This window comes from Stegostoma tigrinum, unplaced genomic scaffold, assembly GCF_030684315.1.
Source record: "Stegostoma tigrinum isolate sSteTig4 unplaced genomic scaffold, sSteTig4.hap1 scaffold_109, whole genome shotgun sequence".
Taxonomy (NCBI): Eukaryota; Metazoa; Chordata; class Chondrichthyes; order Orectolobiformes; family Stegostomatidae; genus Stegostoma; species Stegostoma tigrinum.
Genome location: NW_026728060.1, coordinates 748,259 through 772,132, shown reverse-complemented (window position 1 = coordinate 772,132; position 23,874 = coordinate 748,259).

Below are 23,874 nucleotides of genomic sequence, written 5' to 3'. Positions count from 1 at the left end.
TGCCATAGCTATCAAGAAATATGTGAGTCTGTTATCTGCTACCGGGCTAAAAAAGGGATTAATTTTCCTTCTCAACGAGACCTTCACGACTGCCACTCCAACTCTGCCGGTGCTGTTTGCTGTTAGGACCATTCGGCCCCTCACAGTCCCTTGTCACCAACAGGTACAAATTCAATGGCGAATTGTCACATGCTCCCTGATCCAGGAGTTTTGCGCTGCATGGCAGAACACAGTGACCTTGGGCTCTTCCTTGGAATACGGCTCCCTAGGAACTGTCGGCTTGGGAGGCTCCCCTGGGGTGGTGGCCACAAAAGAAACTTCGAAATTACCTTGTATGTGGGTTCACCGCCCTGGGAAACAGCACAATGACTGCATTGGAGGCAGTCAACCAACACTTCGGTGAGCTTCGTCTCTATACTCAGCAAACCCGATGTGCAGTGGACTATCAGCTGGCTCAGCAAGGAGGAGTATGCACTATTATCGGGGACAAGTGCATTACCCACGTCACCAACGATTCCTATAACATTACCCAGGCTATCCAAGCCATACAGGGGCAGTTGGAACAGCACAGTGAGGGACCCCGGCCTGGACAGGGTTTGTTGGGATGGCTTATTGGCGGTTCTTGAGGCTCTTATTTGCTGCATGGATTAGTTGTTCTCGTGGTTGTCATAGATGCCTGCTGTACATTTATGGCATGCCTGAGCCCTTGCTGCAGATTTGTGTTTGACAGGTTAGCAGCTCCCTTCTCGGCCCCGTTATAGGTTATCATGAAATGGTAAAAGGAGGGAATGAGATGTTAATGTGATAACATCCCATTGATTTCTATACTTATATAAATGAAATGCTTTTATCTGCATTTGATTTCTCTGCAGAGACTTTAATTTATAGATGTAAACTCTTATCTACCTACACATAGGTATGCAGGCACTGCCCTGAAGCTTGCTGCCCAGCTATGAATTCAGTGTAAAGCTTTTGTAACTCCTTTTCTTCTCACACATCGGTATGCAGACACTGTCTTAAGCTTCCTGACTGAATTAAAATTAATATCAATCTGTTTCAAATATGGTTAGGTGGGGAAAATTTGTAAAGGTGTGAAACCTCTAAAGCATGCAACTTCTGTCTCTGACAAAGGGGCCAGGGCATTGACTTTGTTCCAGCCAAACACACTGGCAACTTGAAATCAGAATCTGTCCCGGACAACAACTCGAAATCACCTCCTGCCATTAGCAGCCACTTCATGAGCAATTGATACTATATCCTGATCTTTTATGTTGTTGATGTAATAATTGTTTGGCATCCTGTTTTTTTTTTCTGTCGTAGTAATTGTTTTATGCATCATGCCGTTTTAAATTTTGAAATCGTTTTCTGTATCATGCCTTTTGTAATGTATAAAAAGCGGGGACTGTCCGCTGCATGGGGAGAATTGCTTGTGAGGCTCTGCACTCTGTGCCGGGTTGAGTACAGTGATTCTCCACAGCTTGTCGTTGCTTGGTAATAAAGGGATTTGTGTTTTTCTAAACAAGTCAGTGTCTTGTGATTGCAGCAAGTCCGTGAGGGTCTCCGAAAACGAACTTGACAGTAGGAGGGAAGGGTTAATCATGTTGGTGAATACCTCGCACCAGTTGGTCTGCACAGGATCTGAGTGCTCGGCTGGGTACACAGTCAGAGCCCAGTGCTTCCTTTGGGTTGACTCCCAGGAAGACCGATCAGACGCCTGCAGTGTGATAGAGGGCACAGGCACAACCAGGCCTGTCGGGGAAGGCATCAGCCCCAATTAGTGACAGTAACACAGCCATTCATTATAGACATCGTTCCCCATACCCACCTCCCTCAGTCATCATCAATACATGGCAATATTTGTTCATGTGAGCACCGCACAGTTTATGTCGAGGCAGAGAGACATCAATAGTCCAGGAACATTCTCCATCAAGTTCTGCATCACCATAATGGGGTACATTTACAACAAAACGAGGACAGGATGTACTTTTTCTGAGTGCCGCTGGAGCAGAGAGTGAATATTTTGCAGATGTGTTTCCAGTCAAGCCACTGCTTTAACCTGAATGGCGTCACACACCCTGAGTGTTGTACCTTGTGGCTGGTGGATCATCCGTCGGGACGTACAAGCTGCCATATACATGAACAGTTTGAAAAAATGACCTGGGGGCATTTTTGCTAAGTTTGCAGATGACCCAGTAATAGTTGAGCGGACAGGAGATGTTGAGCAAGTTGGGAGGCTGCAGAAAGACTTGGGCAGACCAGGACAGTGACAAACAAATGGCAGTTAGAGCACCACGCGGGATCATGTGAGATTATGCACTTTGGCAGTCAGAATAGATCATACAGTATATTCTGAAAGGCTTCACAAATCAAAGGGATGTCAGAGTCCTCGTTCTCTCTTAAGGTTAATGTGCAGGTTCAGTTGGTAGTTGGAAAGTCAAATGCAATGTTACCATTAATTTCAAGAGGGTTAGAATGCAAGAGCGGAGATGTACTGCTGAGACTTTATAAAGGCTCTGGTCAGACTGCATTAGGAATATTATGAGCTGTTTTGGGCCCTGTAGCTAGGGAAGGATTCGCTGATATTGGATGACATCCAAAATTAGCCTGAGGATTACAGCTCGTCATATGAGGAGCAGTTGAGGACTCTGTATCAGTACTCAATGGAGTTTAGAAAGATAAGGGGAGGGGTCTGACTAAAACTGACAGAATACAGTGGACACAGTGAACATGTAGAAGATTGTCCACTTGTCAGAGAGAATATGGTGAAAGGGCACGGCCTCAGATTGAAGGGATTACCCTTTAAAACTGAGACGAAGAGGAATTTATTCAGCGAGATGGTGGTGAATGTGTGGGACATTTTGCCACAAATGTTTGTGCAGGCAACATTAGTTAAGACAGAAATAAACGGGTTCTTCATTATCAAGCAGACCATGTGTTATGGGAGAAAGAAGGAGGATGGGGATTAGAAACATATCAGCAATGATCGAGCATTAGAGCTAATTCGATGGGCCGAACGTCTGAAATACATTGCTTTATCTCATGTTCTAATGATCCTTTTAACTATTATTCACTGCAGAATTGATAGCCTCTGACGTGCTCTTGTACCAGGTTTTTTTAATCTCAATTCGAATTCACGTTCAGGTCAATGGTAAACCTGATGATACAGATCGTGGCAGGATTCAGTATCAGCCAGCACTCCAATAATGTGTAGAATGCATGGTGCTGTCAGTGAGCCTCATCTGCCGGGAACACGTTGTCTCTACGATGATTGTCATTTTCAGCCGGTAATGTTCAAAGGATCAGTCTTGTGATACCTGTGTCGTTGAATTCAACACCGTCAATGAAATTTATCACAGTCCTCAGCAAGAAAAAAATGTGGAATATTGAAAACCTTTCTAATAAGAGGAAAGTCTAAACCGAAGAAACTGAATATTTTCTTACATAATGTTCGGAATCAGAAACACTGCTTTCCTGCTTATGTTCAAATGAGACAACTTGTCACATCAAGATGTTGAACTTGGAATTACCTGCAATGATAAGTTCCATTCTGTTCACATTTCTTGTGCTGCTGTGTTCTTGTTTTATTACCTGTATTATTCTGCCATGTCATTCTTCATTAATTCCTGATTGAAATGTTCTCTGGTGAGCATTCCCGCCCCCAACTCAAATTTCATTCAAATGATTTTAACAGGTATTTTGAGGCAGCTGCGCATCGGAAGAACAGCAATAGATAATGGATGAATGTGCACAGTGTCCGTCATTGGACCAGCTTTCCTCTCCAGCCGTCTAAATTTTTTTTTATTGTGTGTCAGAAAACCTCTACAGCACTGTTGGACACCAATCAGCCCATTGTGGTTCATGAGCTATACGACTACATAATTTGGAAACAGAGAGATTGTGCAGAGATGGACTGAGAGAGAAACAGAGAGAGAGAGAGAGATAAACAGAGAGAAAGGAAGTGAAGGGACATAAACTGAGAGAGGAGAGAAAGGGGAGCTACAGTCGGCGTGAGAGAGAAAGGGATGCTAGAAGAGGTGGAAGTTAAATACATCAGAAAACAGAATGAGGGAAGATAGCCAGAGGCAGACAAAAGATGGAAATTTTATCTAGAAATTCCTGTGGTCTACAAACACTTTGTCTGATGCTGTGCACTGTGAGGACCATGCTGAGATTGGTTGTCATCCCAGATCATAGCTCTCCAATAAAACAACAGAGCTGAGTTGCTAACCACTAAACAACCCAACCAGCCAAATAGAATTGTTCAATTATTCAAATCGACTGGGCCTACAACAGCAAGAACTGATGACAGACACACCGTGTGAGAGACTGGGGAAGTGAATCTCAGTGAGGAGGATCACTGACAAAGGGGAAAGCAGTATCAGATTGATAAATTTTACATACCACTTCCAAGATTTTGTAATCCACATTTCAATTCATACAGTTCAGTACGTGGGACCTCTACAAGCAGGATGGTCTTCACCTGAACCAGAGAGGTACCAATATCCTGAGGCGGGTGGTGGTGGGGGGGGGGGGGTGATTTCGCTAAGGCTGTTCAGGTGGGAATAAACTAACTCAACAGGGGGATGGGAACCAAAATTGTAGTTTCAGTGTAGAAAAGGTTAAATGTAGGGGGGTCCGAAACAAAGTTTCAGGGATGCAAGATGGCACCAGCTGAGCAAGAAGTTGGTTTGAAGTGTGTCTACTTCAACGTCAGGTGCATCCGGAATAAGGTGGGTGAACTTGCAGCATGGGTTGGTACCTGGGAGTTTGAAGTTATGGCCATTTCGGAGACATGGATAGAGCAGGGACAGGAATAGTTGTTGAATGTTCCGGGATTTAGGTGTTTCAGTAAGAGCAGAGAAGATGGTAAAAGAGGGTGTGGTTTGGCATTGTTGGTCAAGGACAATATTACAGTAGTAGGAACGGTGTTTGGGGACTCATCAACTGAGGTACAATGGACTGAGGTTAGAAACAGGAAAGGAGAGGTCACCCTGTTGGGAGTTTTCTATAGGCCTCCGAATAGTCCCACATACGTAGAGGAAAGGATAGCAAAGATGATTTTCGATCAGAGTGAGAGAGACAGGGTAGTTGTCATGGGGAACTTCAACTTTCCAAATATTGGCTGGGAACACTATAGTTCGAGGTCTATAGATGGGTCAGTTTTTTTTTTGTCCAGTGTGTGCAGGCGGGCTTCCTGACACAGTATGTAGACAGGCTAACAAGGTGCGAAGCCACATTAGATTTGGTACTGGGTAATGAGCCCGAACAGGTGTTAGATTTGGAAGTAGGCGAGCACTTGGGTGATAGCGATCATAATTCTGTTACGTTTACTTTAGTGATGGAAAGGGGCAGGTGTATACCACTGGGCAAGAGTTATAGCTGGGGGAAAGGCAATTACAATGAGGTTAGGCAAGAATTAGGGAGCATAGGATGGGGAAGGAAACTGCAGGGGATCGGCACATTAGAAATGTGGAGCTTATTCAAGGAAAAGCTCCTGTGTGTTCTAGATAAGTATGTACCTGTCAGGCAGGGAGGAAGCTGTAGAGCGCGGGAGCTGTGGTTTACGAAGCAGGTGGAATCTCTGGTCAAGGAGAAGAAGCAGGCTTATGTTAGGATGAGATGTGAAGGCTCAGTGAGGGCGCTTGAGGGTTACAAGGTAGCCAGCAAAGACCTAAAGAGAGAGCTCAGAAGAGCCAGGAGGAGACATGAGATGTTGTTGACGGAAAGGATCACGGTAAACCCTAAGGCTTTCTATAGGTATTTAAGGAATAAAAGAATGACGAGAGTAAGATTTGGGCCAATCAAGGATAGTTGTAGAACGTTGTGTGTGGATTCAGAGGAGATAGGGGAAGCACTGAATGAATAAATTCGACATTATTCACTTTAGAAAATGATAATGTTGTCGATGAGATTACTGAGATACAGGCTACTAGACTCGGTGGGATTGAGGTTCACAAGGAAGAGGTATTGGAAATCCTTAAGAGGGTGAAAAGAGGTAAGTCCCCTGGGCGGGATGGGGTTTATCCTAGGATCCTCTGGGAAGCCAGGGAGGAGATTGCCGAGCCTTTGGCATTGATCTTTAACTCGTCATTGTCTACAGGAATAGTGCCAGAAGACTGGAGGATAGCAAACGTGGTTCCCCTGTACAAGAAGGGGAGTAGAGACAACCCTGATAATTATAGACCAGTGAACATTACTTCAGTTGTTGGTCAAGTGTTGGAAAAGGTTATAAGGGAAGGATTTATAATAATCTTAAAAAGAATAATTTGATTAGACATAGTCAACACGGTTTTGTGAAGGGTAGGTCGTGCCTCACAAACCTTATTAAGTTCTTTGAAAATGTGACCAAACAGGTAGATGAGAGTAAACCAGTTGATGTGGTGTATATGGATTTCAGCAAGGCGTTCAATAAGGTTCTCCACAGTAAGCTACTTTACAAAAGGCGGAGGAATGGGATTGTGGGAGATATAGCAGTTTGGGTCAGAAACTGGCTTGCTGAAAGAAGACAGAGGGTGGTGGTTGATGAGAAATGTTCATCCTGGAGACCAGTTACTCGCGGTGTACCTCAAGGCTCGGTGTTGGATCCACTGCTATTTGTCATTTTTATAAACGAACTGGAAGAGGGCGTAGAAAGATGGGTTAGTAAATTTGCAGACAACACTAACGTCGGTGGAGTTGTGGACATTGACAAAGGAGCTGTAGTTTGCAGAGAGACAGAGATAAGCTGCAGAGCTGGGCTGAGAGGTGGCAAATGGAGTTTAATGTGGACAAGTGTGAGGTGACTCACTTTGGTAGGAGTAACTGGAATGCAAAATACTGGGCTAATGGTAAGATTCTTAGTAGTGTAGATGAGCAGAGAGATCTCGGTGTCCATGTACACAGATCCTTGAAAGTTGCCACCCAGGTTGACAGGGTTGTTATGTAGGCATACAGTGTTTTAGCTTTTATTAATAGACGGATCGAGAACCGGAACCAAGAGGTTATGGTGAAGCTGTACAAAACTCTGGTGCAGCCGCACTCGGAGTATTGTGTGCAGTTCTGGTCACCGCATTATAAGAAGAATGAGGAAGCTTTGGAAAGGGCGCAGAGGAGATTTACTGGGATGTTGCCTGGTATGGAGGGAAGGTCTTACGAGGAAAGGCTGAGGGACTTGAGGCTGTTTTCGTTAGAGAGAAGAAGGTTGAGAGGTGAAAGAATTGAGACATATAAGATAATCAAAGGGTTCGGTTGGGTCGATAGGGAGAGCCTTTTTTCCTAGGATGGTGATGGCGAGCACGAGGGGGCATAGCTTTAAATTGAGGGGTGAAAGATATCGGACAGATGTCAGAGGTAGTTTCTTTACTCAGAGAGTAGTAAGGGTATGGAACGCTTTGCCTGCAAGGGTAGTAGATTCGCCAACTTATGGTACATTTATGTCGTCATTATCAAGCACATGGAATAGTGTAGGTTAAATGGGCTTCAGATTGGTATGACAGGTCGGCGCAACATCGAGGGTAGAAGGGCCAGTACTGTGCTGTAATGTTCTATGTTCTATCATGAGTGCATTATAATAATCTTATCTCTTTGTACCTTCCATATTTTACTATGTACGAAAAGTCATTTTGTCCTGTATTTTGTTTTGAATAAATGCATTTCATTAATATTGTTTCTCCTCATTTATCCCTGTAGATGTAACATTGAGTCTGCTCTTCATATGAGCTATGAAGAGTAATATTCCAAGACTGATGACTGGGAAATATCATCGTCCCGCCTTCCAGTCTCAACAGCTGTGTCCTCCAATTCTGTGCTTTCAGTATATTCTCCAATTTCACAATCATTGTGGGTCAACCAACAGCAGGAAGAATGGAGTGGCTCAATAAAAAAACACCATCACTAGGAATGGACATGAACTGCTGGCCATCCAGCAATGCCACAAATGAATAGAACGAAATCACACTTTAGTTGATGTCCAATAAGTGACACTTCATCGCAGCCCATTGACTTCGATAACATCAACAGCACAACACTCATCTGCCTTCTCTGAACCTGGAATAACTATTTCCACCATGTTTGTCAGGTACAATTCTCTGTTAACGTATCCATACCATTTACCAGTTGTTACAGACACATTTTCCCCTCAGGTTATGGACTATCAATGTTCTTTGAATATGCTTCTGATATTGTCATGACTGCTCAGTAGCTAAAGGATGTTTATGAACAGATAAGTATATTTATGTTCTGACAACCCTTTGGTATTACTCCCATATCCAAAGCAGGTTGAATGATTGCACAAAATTGGCTGACCATCTCTAACATTCCTTCCCTCAGTCATCCTCACATGTACCATCCAAAATGTGTGAAAGTTAAATGTTATTTTGAATTTTAATAAACCAGTGTTGATTTTGAAAGGCTTAATTGAACCTGTTTGTTCAGTGTTTGTGATTAAATTCAGTCTCTGTGGATCCTAAATGTGTCACAGGAGGGTTTGCCTGTTGTATGAATAAGGGGCTCCTTTCAACAAATCATCGTATAGCATGCGCGGGAACATCGCCTCCAACACTGACAGGGTTCAGCAGCTCCAGAGAGAGGGCGAGGAGAGATTAGACCTGAAAACAATACACTGGAATGTTCCAACAATGGACAGGAAATTATCCTTCGGTCTTTGTTGGCTTTCTCAGCCTTGGATATCTTTAGCAGTGCGGATCTATGATGTACTGATGGTTGTTCAAGCTGGTTCCTATCCCATCCTTGCTATAGTTGGTGTTCCTGGTAAGTCTCTGTCTCTTAAACCAGTTTGAACAGACTTGCTGCTCATGATGTGTAAATTTTGGAAAGGTGGAATTCAATGATTTCAGTTCCAATCAAAAGTCCCACTCTTTACCAATGATAACCGACAGGTTACGATTTAAATGTTACTTACCTATATGCGAGGAGGAACCACACTGTTCTCAAATTCCATGAGATTTTTTTTGCCTGGACAGATTTACATCTTCATATGCTCCACACTCACCAATCCTTTCCATTACCACCATCGTTGTATCCCAGTCTCATCCTCAGCCTCAGTGCAACTTCTGAAAAGGGCATCATTTGTGCCTTTATTAAATCCGGATACAACTTCAAGTCCCTCCTAACTATGTTTCTGTTAAAAAAATAATTACACCAGACATGATTAACTTGGTCTCTCCGCAGAATCTGTCAGACGTGAAGACAGTGCCTTCTGCTCAAGTCATTGACTCATAATCTAGAGGCACAGAATACAAGTCCATTGGCATCTCATAAAGAAAATTGAGGACATTTAAATGAAACCATGATTTTGTAACAAATAAAAGCCCAAGAAGATGTCTTTTTTAAAAGGCAATGTGTCATCCTTCCCTGGTCCGGTCTCCACGTGACTGCACACCCACAGCAAACTGTTTTATTCTTTCTTGTTATGTGGAACAGCTGAACCAAACACTCAGTTCAGGACAGGTATAAGATGCTGACATGATCAGGGCTGCACACATCACATGAAAGAAGAACAAAACAGTAAACAGTCTGTTTACAGGCCAATAACTCTCACGTCTGTCATCTGCAAGGTGTTAGAAAGGATTCCGAGGGATAGGATTTATGACCATCTGGAAGAGCATGGCTTGATCAAATGCAGTCAACACGGCTTTGTGAGGGGCAGGTTATGCCTCATAAACCTTATCGAGTTCTTTGAGGATGTGATTAGAAAGGTTGATGAGGGTCGAGCTGTGGATGTGGTGTATATGGACTTCAGTAAGGCATTTGATAAGGTTCCCCATGGTAGGCTCATTCAGAAGGTCAGGAGGAATGGGATACAGGGAAACTTAGCTGTCTGGATACAGAATTGGCTGGCCAACAGAAGACAGCGAGTGGTAGTAGAAGGAAAATATTCTGCCTCGATGTCAGTGGTGAGTGGGGTTCCACAGAGCTCTGTCCTTGGGCCTCTACTGTTTGTAATTTTTATTAATGACTTGGATGAGGGGCTTGAAGGATGGGTCAGCAAGTTTGCAGACGACACAAAGGTTGGAGGCGTCGTTGACAGTATAGAGAGCTGTTGTAGGCTGCAGCGGGACATTGACAGGATGCAGAGATGGGCTGAGAGGTGGCAGATGGAGTTCAACCTGGATAAATGCGAGGTGATGCATTTTGGAAGGTCGAATTTGAAAGCTGAGTACAGGATTGGGGATAGGATTCTTGGCAGTGTGGAGGAACAGAGGGATCTTGGTGTGCAGATACATAGATCCCTTAAAATGGCCACCCAAGTGGACAGGGTTGTTAAGAAAGCATATGGTGTTTTGGCTTACATTAACAGGGGGATTGAGTTTAAGAGTCGTGAGATCTTTTTGCAGCTCTATAAAACTTTGGTTAGACCGCACTTGTAATACTGTGTCCAGTTCTGGTCGCCCTATTATAGGAAAGATGTGGATGCTTTGGAGAGGGTTCAGAGGAGGTTTACCAGGATGCTGCCTGGACTGGAGGGCTTATCTTATGAAGAGAGGTTGACTGAGCTCAGTCTCTTTTCATTGGAGAAAAGGAGGAGGAGAGGGGACCTAATTGAGGTATACAAGATAATGAGAGGCATAGACAAAGTTGATAGCCAGAGACTATTTCCCAGGGCAGAAATGGCTAGCACGAGGGGTCATAGTTTTAAGCTGGTTGGAGGAAAGTATAGAGGGGATGTCAGAGGCGGGTTCTTTACATAGAGAGTTGTGAGAGCATGGAATGCGTTGCCAGCAGCAGTTGTGGAAGCAAGGTCATTGGGGTCATTTAAGAGACTGCTGGACATGTATATGGTCACAGAAATTTGAGGGTGCATACATGAGGATCAATGGTCAGCACAACATTGTAGGCTGAAGGGCCTGTTCTGTGCTGTACTGTTCTATGTTCTGAAAGTAAAAATAGTTCCCTTCCTCTGCCTGTTTAGCATATTCCTACAACTCATTTCCACTCAGGGATGTGACAATTCCCTGTTTCAAGTGCATTCTCTCTCACTGGGTATCTCCTTGACAGTGATGGTCATCTCCACAGCCACCTCTGGTGCTGGCTTTATTGATGCTGACATACATACACAAGGAGCTTTTACATTCTATGTCAGTCACAATGTATAGAGAAGGGATGGCCTTAACCACCACAGGAAATAAACAGAAAGGCCTAAGTTTTTGCAAAGATCTGTAGCTTGGGTTGTGGATGAGATTGTTGACTTGCTCGCCAAGCTGGCTTGTTTTTGTTCGGGTGTTTTGTCACTGTGCTAGGTAACATCATCAGTGCAGCCTCGAGTGAAACAATGTTATTCTACTCTGCTTGGAATTTATACTGTCCGGTCCGTTATGGTGAGTGCTATCATTACCGGTTTTGATCTGCATGGGGGGTTTGTAAATGGGGCCCAACTCTATCTGTTTGTTGACTGAAGTGTGGTTGGAGAGACCGTACCTCTATGACCACCCATGCGTGTCTATGTTTGGCTGGAGCTACTATGGTTACCTTGCCCAACTCAAATTGATAGCCTTCATTGTCTGTATATGCAGGCATTAAGGAGAGTTCATCACGCCGTTTTGCTGCTAGCAGATGTTCATATAGTCTGATGGTTAGTTTCTTTCCTGTCTGTCTGATGCATTCATTGCCTGGTATTTTGTAAATCACGTTTGTTCTGCATGCTGAGGAAATATGGTCTTTAGCGTTTGTCGCTGAGTGGCTTTGGGTTTGTGGGATACCATGATTCCTTGTGGTCTTCAGAGTCTTGTCGTCAATTCTGATGTGCTCTTGATGTAGGGCAGTGTGGCCGGTATCTTAGGTCACACTGTGTCCTCCTGTTGTTGTCTGTTTTGTAGATGGATAAGTAAGGATAACCATCTATTGTGATCAACCTGGGAGTGTTATTGAGGCAGTATTTTGGGAATTTTGGACAGATGTTCAGTCTTTTATCAGGAATTATATCCTTGCCACAGAGAGAATGCAAAGGAGCTTCAACAGGTTAATCTCTGGTGTGATAGTACCATGAGGAGTGAGTGAAGATTAATCTGCAGCACTGTGAGAAAATTAAAAATTGATTGCATTGAAACTTGAGAGTTGTGGACTATAAGTATTTTCTAAACAGACACTGATAAAGTGATAAATTCCATGCCCTATTTTTTTTAAATTTACTCAGGATGTATGATTCTGGATAGTTTAGTTGCCTCTGAGGATGTGTCTCCCATCCCACCCCCACTCCATAAGTTCAGAGACAGAGAGAGAGAGAGAGGAGAGAGGAGAGAGAGAGAGAGAGAGAGAGAGAGAGAGAGAGAGAGAGAGAGAGAGAGATCAAGGCTTTGAATAAAGTCTCACCACATTAATGTGCAGTTGGTGCGTGATCCTGCAGTGAATGCCATGTTATCTGCAAACCCAGCAACAGCCACAATACCTTCGTTCTAAATCAGTTAACAATTCCCACCAGCTTCTGACCCCTGTGGAGAACACGAATCGTTTGTAACGATCCTGACTGGCTGAATGGAGTGGTCCTGTACTCTCTAACAGCCATGAGGGGTGATTTGAGAGAACAATGCATCAGTTAGGGGCAACAGTTGGTTGCTCATGACTGATCAGATTGTGCTTGACCCGCTGAATGTGTCTGACCGTCCTTTCCTGTGTTTTTTTTTTCCAATAAACATTGACTGTCCAGTCCAGCAAAGATCAGCCGAGTTCAGCCCTGAATATCTTCAATAACTGAGTCTTCCCTGCTTCCTGTGGATGAGGCTACCACAGATAGCACAGCAATAAAGAGGATGGAATGTCGTTATTTCAATGGAGGACCTGTTACGTTAAAAATGTGTCCACCTAACATCAAATCACCAACTCTTTTGAGACATAAGGACACAATAATTAGAATAACCACAAACCATTTGGCTCTCAAACCCCGAAGCACATTACCACTGACCCTTTCCAATCAAGTATGTATGAAACTCAGCCTTCACTATTCTCTTGGAAAGAAAATATCAGATTGCATAACACCATGGAAACATATAAAAAGGGCAGGATTAGGCCATTTGGCCAATTGGATCTGATATGTTGTTCAATAATATCTTAATTATTTCGCAAAGAACAAAGTGTGGAGCTGGATGAACACAGGAGGCCAGGCAGCATATTAGGAGGACCAAAGCTTTTGTGCTTCGAAGGTGCTGCTTGGCCTGCTGTGTTCATCCAGCTCCACACTTCGTTATCTCGGATTTTTCAGCATCTGCAGTTCCCATTATCTCTGATTACATATTTCTCAACATCATTCTCCTGTCTTTCCCCATAACCCTTGATCCCCTTATTACTGAAAAACGTTTCTATCTCTGTCTTAAAGGCACTAGTGTCTCTATATCTGTGTCTGTATGTGTGCATGTGTCTCTTTGTCCATGTGTTTATCCGGCTGTGTACTTGTGTCTATGGCTATCCATCTGTGTGGTTCTCTGTGTGTTTATGTGTATTTGTGTCTGATTCTCTCTCTCTCTATCTCTCTCTCTCTCTCTTTCTGTGTGTGTGTGTGTGTGTGTGTGTGTGTGTGTGTGTGTGTTTGTTTGCGCGTATGCGTGTGTGTCCGTGTCTATCTCTGTGCATATATTGTGTGTGTTAGTATATGGGGTGATAACCGATGTTTTTGTTTATTTGTGTGTCTGCATCTCTGTGCAATGAGGTATCTGTTTTGGAGATGAGATGACTGATGTCAGAAATGACAGTGGGTTTAATGTGAGAATTATTCTTCAATGAGCAAAACTTCTTTGATGGTGGAGCTTCAATCTTTCAGAATCTCCACACTAGTCGTTCTGGCCATCTCCAACGTGTGCCAGGGTTCGCTCGAAAATGGGGGTTGTGGGGTTAAGGGATCAGATGTCGGGCACTGGGCCATACGGCTGAGCTCTTTCTATCCTATAACAGGCTGTTTCACCTTGAATGAGGGAATAGATAATAATGATTGAGGGTGAAAGTATGACACTGCTGTAAGAGCTGGTGTAGGTTTGGTGAAATGATGAGGTGTCCAGAGTGAGTCAGTCCACAGAGTTGACTCCATGCAGTATTATTTTTGCAGAGATATTGCCAAGGTGACAGAGAGCGTGAGGCAAGGAAGGTATTGCATTCAGTAGTGGGAGTGGTAAGAGTTTGAGCCTTACTTGGTGATAGAGTGTGAATTTTGTTCGGAATTAGGAACTACAACGGATATGGAATGAGTGTTAAGGAGCAGAAAGAATACAGTGGCACTTATACTGGCAGTAATGGAATGGATATTGATATTAGTCCTATATTTCTCGATGTTTCTTCAGATCATCTCAGCGTCAAGGTGAGCCTCAAGGAATGTCTTGTCAAGTCCATCACTCATAACGCCACAGGCCACAACCCTCAGATTCCACTGAATCTTACAAATAGCAAGAAGAAGTAAATATTAGCATGTTATATATCTAAAGCAAAACGGTAGCACAAATTTTGTACATCTTATGCTTTGTAAATAGATATGCAAACATTGTGGATTCTGCAGTAATTCTGGATGATCTCAAGTTGCAGTTAAACTCTGTTAAGCAAGTGACTGCTGACGCTTTGAAAAATAAAATCCACACTTGTACATGAGGTAGGTTGAAGAGTATGTTGTGAACCAAACCAGAATCCAAGTAATTCTGACTTTGGTGTTGCATGGTCAGGAGCGCTAATTAATAACTTTGCTCTGAAGCAGGTTTTGAGAAATAGTGACAACAATAAATTGCATATTACATGGGGTCGACATCAACATCAATTTTTTAAACATTACTGTAAAACATCACGGAATCCATGAGGCTGGATTGTCAGGTTAGCTGTAATGAATTGGGAAAGTTCAATATAAAAGTTAGTGGCAGACAGGCAATCATTGTTATTTCTAGAAATACGACAAAGTCTGAAATATATATATATATTTCCTTAAGGTACAAACAGCAAAGAAAGGGAAAGTGACTCAATGATGTTTAACATAAGAAATTAACGATTGTATTAAGTCAAAGGAAGTCGTTTCAGAGGAATTACTGATATTGTGGAAACGTGAGAATCCTGGGAAATTTATGACCCAGAAAAGGTGGGCCAGGAAACTGTAAGGAAATCAAAAAGAGAACTTGAATACAAAGGAGTAGGAAATACAAAGCCTGCCTAAATTTAATATCTATTCTTTAAAAAATAGCAAAGTTCAGTGTGGAAGATTAGCTATGGGGACAGGAGAATTCATTGTGCAGAGCAGGGAAGTAACAGATAAAATAACCAGTTACTTTGTATCTGTCTTCATGAAGGAAGATCCAGAAAATCTCCCAGAAACACGAAGTACTGTCATGCCACCTTTGGAACTAATGACGTAAAGTCAATTCACGTCAATAACAAGGTAGTATTTGGAAATGCTGCTGGATTGAGCATTGCTAAATCTGATGGACCAGATGTGCTTCATATCAGAATATCAGGAAAAGAAAGTAACAATAGAAATATTAATTGCACTGTTGATAACTGTGTTGTATTTTCCTGTACATTCTGCAAAGCATGGAAGCCATTGTAGATAACTGGAAGGTAGTAAACATTATCCAACCATTTACAAAGGGGAGAAGGGATAGTGTGGAGAACTGCAATCCAGTTACCTTGATATCGGTAAGGAAACTGTTGGAATCTCTGATGCAGGATGTGACACGGGCTATTTAGCAATTTTGAACAACATTGGAGAGAATCAGTATACATTTCTGAAAGTGAAATCATGCTTGACACACATCATAATTTTTGAAGTTGTTTTTTCTGCAGCATGGAAAATAGAGAACCAGTGGACTGATGTATTTGGATTTTCAGATGGCTTTCTGCAAAAGCTCACATCGTGAGTTCATAAATAAAATAAATTCAAAGGGAATTTGGAGGACTTTTTGTAAAATGCGAGTTTGGCCATCATTTAAGGGAATTTGAAGTAAAGACATCCTGCAGCAGTTGCAGAGAGTGTTGGTGAAACCGTACATTGACAATTATGTACAGTTGTGGTGTTTAAATCTAAGAAAGAATATACTTACCCCAGGGGAAGTGCATTAAACATTCTCCACCTTTATCCCTCAGATGGCAAGATGGTCTGATGAGGAATCCCGGCCTATGTTCTCTACAGTTTCAAAGGATAAGAGGTAATCGCAGTGAAATGTAGAAAATTAAAAAAAAACATATGATAAGTTGGAAATAAACACAATATTTCCCTGATTGTTTACTCCACATTGAAGGTAAATAATGGCTGGATCAGAAGCAGGCCATTTACGACTGCAACAAGGAGCAAATTCTTCACTGGGAAGGGATAGCCTTGCACAGGGGCATGGAAAACTCCTGGCAGGCAAATTGAGGGAGAATCCCCAGATATTCTACAAGCATGTCAAGTGGAACACAACAATCAGAGAACACATTACTGACTTGTGAAGTTTGATCGAAAATAAACTTAGTGTCAGGAGATAGAACATGATAGTAGATAGCTGATTTGTGTGACTGGAGATCAGTGTCCAATGGTGTACCACAGGGATCAGTTCTGTGTCCCTTATTGTTTGTGTAATTCAGAAATGATGTAGATGTGAATGAGGAGTGGTTGGATGGGGATGTATGATAAGTAAATGTGTGTATGACACAAGGATTGGCTAGGTGTTTGGTACTAAGGAGGAAGGTCTTAATTAAAAGGAAGATAGTGGTAGAATGGTCAGATAGGCAGATCAATGGCAGATGGAACGTAACACTGATAAATATGAAGTGATACACTTTGGAAGGAAGAACTAAACAAGGAGAGTATTCAATGAATGGCAGCACACCAGGAAGCTCAGACGGCACTTCTCCGCAGGTCCCTGATGTGACTGGACAAGTTATTAGAGTAGTTAACAAGGCAACGGGGACTGCAGGGACAGCTTTTCTTCATCAAGGCATAGATTATAAGAGTATACAGGACATCGGTTAGGCGAAGGTGGAGTACTGTACGCAGTCCTTGATGCCACGATATAGGAATGATGAGATTTCAGTGGAAGGAGTGCAGAGGAAATTCACCAGGATGCTGTTGACGATGGAGCACATCAGCTCTGAATAGAGGTTGTTTAATCTCGGGTTGTTTGCCTTGGAGCAGTGAAAGTTGAGGGGGTCATTAACTCAAGGATGCAATATTGAGAGGTATGAACACAGTCAATCGAAAGCAGCTGATCCTTTTCGTAAAAGGGCCTAGAAAAAGAGAGCGCACTTTTCAAGTGAAGGTTTTGAGAGTTAAAGAAAATTTAAGGATTGTTTTCACCCAGAGAGTCCTCGGGTCTAGCATGCACTTTCTGAGAGGAAATTGCCACGGATAACGTCAAAACCCATTGAACAGTATTTGGATGAGTGCTTGAAGTCTCATAATATTCAAGGCTACAGGCCTCGTGTAGGAAAGTGGGATAATAGATGTGCTTTTGTGATTGTATGGTTGTGGGAACTCAACCATTGAACAGCTTAGGGCAGGAATTGTTGGGTTTCAGGAGACTATAATATCAAGGGTTATAAGAATGAACTGCAATGGCTTCTAAAAGGACGCCAGTAAGGAACACATGAGAAAACATTCTGAAACCAGACAGTGGAGAATGAATAACAAGGAAATGGCAGAAGTATGACATAACTCCTTCAGTTCTGTATTCACAGAAGAAAAGATAAAAAGAAAACATTCTGAGCCATACTAGGAAACCTAAGTATGGTGAGAAATCGAAATAAAATTAGATTAGTAAATGAACTAATTTGCAGAAATTATTGCGACAGCATTCAATGGGCATAGACAAAGTCAATGTCGGTTTATGATCTGGGAATCGTATTTGAGAAACCAACCAGGAGATAAATTTTGGAGATGGAATGGATGCAATGCATTTGGAGCTTTGAAAAGATTTTTAATCGAGTCCCAAGCCTATTGTGTAAAGTAAAAACACATGGAATTGTGCCAAAACGATGGTGTCATAACGGGGAAGCTGACAGGAAACAGTGAGCAGGAATACATGGATTTTTTTTTTGATTGAAAGTTTCATTGTGTAAATCAGGGACTCCGGATATTCACAAAACTTATCAGAAGTTGGGTTGAGGGAATCAAATATAATGTGCCCATGTCTGCTGACAGTGCAAAACTGGGATTGTGAGTGGTGAGACAATCGACAATAGATGCAGGAGTAGGCATTTCGGCCAAACGAGCCAGCACCACGATTCATTATGATCATGGCTGATCATCCACAATCAGTATCCTGTTCCTGCCTTATCCCCATAGCCATCCCCACAGCACCATGACGAGGATGTAAATATTCTCCAAGGCTATTGAGACAAGTGGAATGATTGGGAAAACATCTGGCAGATGAAGAGCAATGAGGATGTATGTGATATTGTGCACTTTGGTGGGAAGTAATAGAACATTTATAATATTTGAAAAGGGATTGTTTGAAAAATATTGATCTAGAATGGGACTTGTGCTCCCTCTCTTTTGTGATATTCTGCGCAAACTTCTAAGATGTATGCAGGGCAGTGACTTCTGAAGCTAGAAGTCAACACTGTGAACAGCATTGGTACGCAGGTCTGTGCACATAGATCCACCAAGTGGGCACTCATACTGCTGCAAAGGATCTGGATGTCCTTGTACATTAGTCAATGAAAAGAACAATGTGGGATAAATGTTTCAATTGATATTCATTTCAAAGAGAATCGTGCAGAGGAGTAAGGCTGTTGTATTGTGGCTGTGCAGGTGAGGTTTCATCATAAATATTCTGGCGTATTGTATGCAGCTTTGGTCTCCTTACTGAATAAAGGACAAACTTCTTCCAGAGGAATATAGCAAAGGATGACCAGACTCATCCTTGTGATGATCGGTTGTTGTGTGAGTGGAGTTTGTGTTGACTGGGCCTGTACTTGATGAGGATTACAAAAATGAGTGGCTATCTCAGTAAAACATATGAAATTCTGTCAGGGCGCAGCAAAATGGAAGCAAGGATGATGATTTCCTGCCTGGAATGTCTGAAAGAAGGGGTTACAGTCTTAAGTAAGAGCAGATCACTCTGCATTGAGATGGGAATAAATGTGTTCACTCAGAGACTGGTGAACTTGCGGAATTCACTACCATTGTGGAAGCCAGGGCTCTGACTGTCAATTTGAATCAAGTGGATGGATTTGTTGCAACAAAAGGAATGAGGGGAGAGCAGGAGTATAGTTTGGGTACAAAGAATCAGTTATCAGTATATTGACGAGGGGAGCAAGTTCGATGGATAAAGAAGGGAATATTGTGTGAAATATTCCAGTATTCACTGTATTCCTTCAATGTTCCAACAAAACTGGAAAACCTGGATTGTGATGTTGGTCAGTGAAATGAGTATAGGAATTGAGAATGGGTGTTGTGGCTGTACAGGACAATAGTGAGGCCACTTTTGGAATACTGCATATAATTCTGGTCACCCTGCTGTATGAAAGGTGCTATTACATTTGGAAATTATTCAGATAATATTTGCATGGATAATACCAGGATTGGTGGTGTATTGAGTATGAGTTAGAGAAAGACACTGATTAAGTTGGGCTTCGATTTTTTTTATCCCTGGAGAGTCAAACACTGATTGTGTCCGGAAAGAGGTTTATAAAATCGTGACAGGCATGGACAGGGTGAATAGCAGAGGTATTTTCCCCAGGGTAGCAGAATCTAAAACTAGACGGTACAGGTTTAACATGAAACCAGAGAGATTTAACATGAAACCAGAAAGATTTAAAAAGGAACTGAGTGGAGACTTTTTCACACAGAGTGTGGTGCATGTATGGAATGAGCTGCCAGTAGAAGTGATGGAGGCTGGTTAAATTACAATATTTAAAAGTCACCTGGATGGTTATTTGAATAGGAAGGGTTCAGTGGGATATGTACCAAATGTTGGTAAATGTGACGAGATCAGATTGAGATACCCGGTCAGTGCAGACGAGTTCCACTGAAGGGTCTGTTTCTGTATTGTCTAACTCTATGACTCAGTAACGCAAGGAGAAAAAGGAGACAGAAAGCAGGAGCTGATAGGTTAGTTAGCATAACATTCATCATTGGGAATCTGCTAAACTCCATTGTTAAGGAAAGGACTGCAGGACATTTTGAGAAACTTCCTGCACTCGGTGTCAACATGCTTTTGTGAAAAGTAACTGATGTTCTGCCATGCCATGTAAAATCATGTAAAATATTACTGGAGATACCTGATAAAATAACAATGTCAAATACAAGGGACAATGGAAAATTTGATGGCAATGAAGAAGCTGCAAGACAGATACCAGTCAAGATTATGGCTGAGGACAAAATAAATGTCTGCATGAAGTTATTCTTTGTAATAAGATGTGTCAAGATGGTGTCATTGGCTGAACACAATCAGGTGACCAGGCAAAAAAATTAGCATTACTGACTGTGCTTGGATAAGGATAACCATAATATAAGAGTATATTTTTCATTAGTCTGTATAAAGTGTGCTTATGATTACATACAATCATAAAGCTGATGTAATATATTGTTTGAAGAGTCTGACCTCATGAAAAATGGCTCTCAAGCACGTGCTTGAAGAAAACTGGTGCAAAAAAGTATCTGAGAGTAATTTAGTCAGTGACAGGAACTTGACGAGTTGAATGACTGAAAGTTCCTGTGAGATGGAGTTCAGGATACATATTGGTCTGTAACGTGTACAATGCTGAATAGATATTACATCTGGGCTTACAATGATGGCCGAGTGTATTATTGCTAGGTTATTAATCAAAAACATGCAAGCAATGCTCTGGGTCTCTGAATTTAATTCCTGCCAAGTGAGATGTTTGAATTTGAATTCAATAAAAATCTGGAATTAAAAGTTGAATGATGAAGATGAAACCATTGGCAATTTTCAGGAAAACCCATCTGATTCACTCATATCTTGCAGGGAAGGACACTGCCACTTCACCCTGCTGTGGCCTTCGTGAGACCGCAAAAACCCAACAATATCACTGGCTGTAACTACCCTCTGGGCAATGAGGGATGGGAATGAATGTTGGCAGAGCCAGTTAAACCCACATTCTGAGGCTGAATTAAAAAGGTGTTCGGACTGGTTCTGGGAGGTGATTCGAGAATAGGTTACAACTAAGCATTTCAGCTCATCTTAAAATACCTTCATTTAATGTTTTCGTTCTTGTGATTGAACCGTCCAAACTCTCACTCCATTAATGTTGCAGTGTGACCATACACAGTGCACCATGGTGGTGAATACCCACAGCCGTAGCAGCAGCCACCGTCCCTTCATTCAGAAGCAGGCAGCCGTTCCCATTATCTATATGTGTTTATCTGTAAAAAGAAAGGATAGTTTCATGGATAAAGGCCACACCCTTAATACACTGTCCAAAACACCCACCCCCTCACGACTCCCCAAAGCCAAGCAACCACATCAAAACATCCCCTGTGTACTGAGAGTAATGAGGCAACTTGGAACGTCAGGGACTAGACCATCAGGATGGTAGAGCAACAATTCCAATGTCTGAAAGCTTCAGAGTGAATCCTCTCGTACACATTGTATCACCAGATCCCATAATCTCCCTCCGTTTATGTAATATATAGCCTTTTGTTCTTCCGGAAAATCTCACAGGTTCCCAGTTACCAATGTTACATTTTGTGTGCCAAATTGTTCATTGCTTCTCCATTTACATTCTCTCTACCTCCTCCTGACAGCTTAATTTCCTGGTAATCTTAGCTTCATTGGCAAATTTAGTTTTAATACATTTTGTTGCATTTATCTAAACCATTGATATTGGACAATGCCTGAATATCAAAGTTCACTTCCCGGCTCGCGTTCTCACCACTCCCGCCATTCAAATCAAGCAGGCCGTGACTCACTTCGTAAGTTTTTAAAAGCAGAAGATTGCCTTCCCAGCTGCCACCTGTCTCACGCTTCCACCACTCCCTCCAAAACCGTTAATCTAGATTGCAAATTGTTGATGACCACACACTGGTTCCTGAGGAGTTACATCAGGTACAGCTTTCTAATGTAAAAGGAAATAGTAATTTCTTCTCTGTATTTAATTTTAGCGAACCAGGGCTCCGTGTTCCTGTGTAGCAGCCGAGAAAGGTTGCATGGCCTCCTCCTGTGTTGCGTAGCTGCTTGTTGAGGTGTTTTTGTGCTCTGCAATTCACCATTCGGGACATTTGTTGTCAGATCATCAGGTCAAGGTTGTACTGTCAATGGTTCTGATTCTTGAGCAACTAAAAGACAAGCAGTGAATACATATGAACACTTGAGTAGAACGCTGCACGGTCAAAAATGCTGTCTTTCAGAAGCAGCAATATATCTTGCACGCATTGTCCTCTCTGTGAAAAAGTACCACTTCGGTTATTTTTAAGTTTTCCCCACTCACCTTAAACCTGATAATTTTTGAAGACCCCACTCTAGGAAAAATATCTTGACTATTCACCCTGTCCATACCTTCATGATTTTACAAAAATCTAAAAGGTGCAAATTTTACCCCAATCAACACGAATGGCTATGCTTTCTGTCATCCCGGGCGGAAATCCTGCAATTCAAAACTGATACTTCTTCCTCCTCGACCAAGTCGCAATTGTAAAATAGTTTTAATCAACTTGTTCAGATATATTATGAAACACCCCTTTGGGATTTGAATCTAGAACTTTGAGCCAAAAGGTGGAGACATTACCACCCTGCTGCAATAGCCCCTGAATCTGCAAAATCATTCTGTTGTGTGTTTCCTCAAGAACCTGTCCTGACATGCTGTGCCACACCTCTGAAAAAGGCAGGACTTGCGTCGAGAACTTCTGTTCCAGAGCTCGGGACATTGCCACAGGATCAGGGGTGGGAATCAAATCCAGCTATCTGCCTCATTGGCATGGGTGCTACGCAGTACACAAGACCTAAATCATGCCCAGTTTTTTGGTAACATCTTAAGTTCAGTTAACTTTGGATTTCTTAAATTTTGGTTAATATTACTGATTTACCATGGGAGATCGTATGAGTCCATTCATAACGGATCGATATAAAATGGAGATGGCATTAGGTCTGTGACTTCTAAGCTGTACCAGGTGCAAGTGGAAATGACAATGCATTAAAAGTGAGAATTACCCTTCACTGAACATTGCTCCTCAATTGGCTAATGGGACGGGGATGTTTTGGAATCTCCACACGGGTCCTTCCAGTTCTCGCTGGCTTGTACCAGACTCCTCTCTGCATGGGAGGGGTGGGCATGGACGGAACTGATGTCAGGCACTCTTACACCAGGCTTGGCACTTTCTGCCCTATTCCATGCTGTTTTCCCTGGAATGAGAGAAACGGAGGCTGTGAGTGAGGGTGAAAGTGGGTGGTCCTGCTGTTCGTGATGGTGCAGGTGGGGGGAAATTGAGAGGTGGCTGGAGTGAGCCAGTCGACAGTGTTGAATCCATGCAGTGGCTTCAGTCTAGGGGAGCACTGGAGGAGCGAGAGAAAGGGAGAAAGAGGCACAGAGAGAGGGAGCAGAGAGAATACAGTGACGCTTACTCTGACAGAGTGGGGAAGGTCACTGATGCCTGTCCTGAATTTCTGGACATTTCTTCAGACTCCAAATACGACAATGAGCTGGGTGGTGAGCTTAGACCATGCTCACTGGGTCTGGTGGTGTGGCCTCATCTGGGAGGAGAATGGTCCTTCTCAGTATGAGCCCATTCACCAGGACCTCCGTGAACTTTTCCACAAATCTTGGTGCAATTGACCCTTATCTGCCAGCCTCGGGGTAAACCATGCAGGCTGGCTCCCAACTGAGAACGTTCAAATGTGTGCTCGTTGGCCTTTTGAAGATGGCACCTGTGTCAGCGATCATAGAATACCTGGGCCATCCAGGTGATGGGAACTTTTACCAGCCATGATGGGTGAGAGAATCAGGTTGGCATTGAATGGGAAGAATGACTTGTGCTGGGAT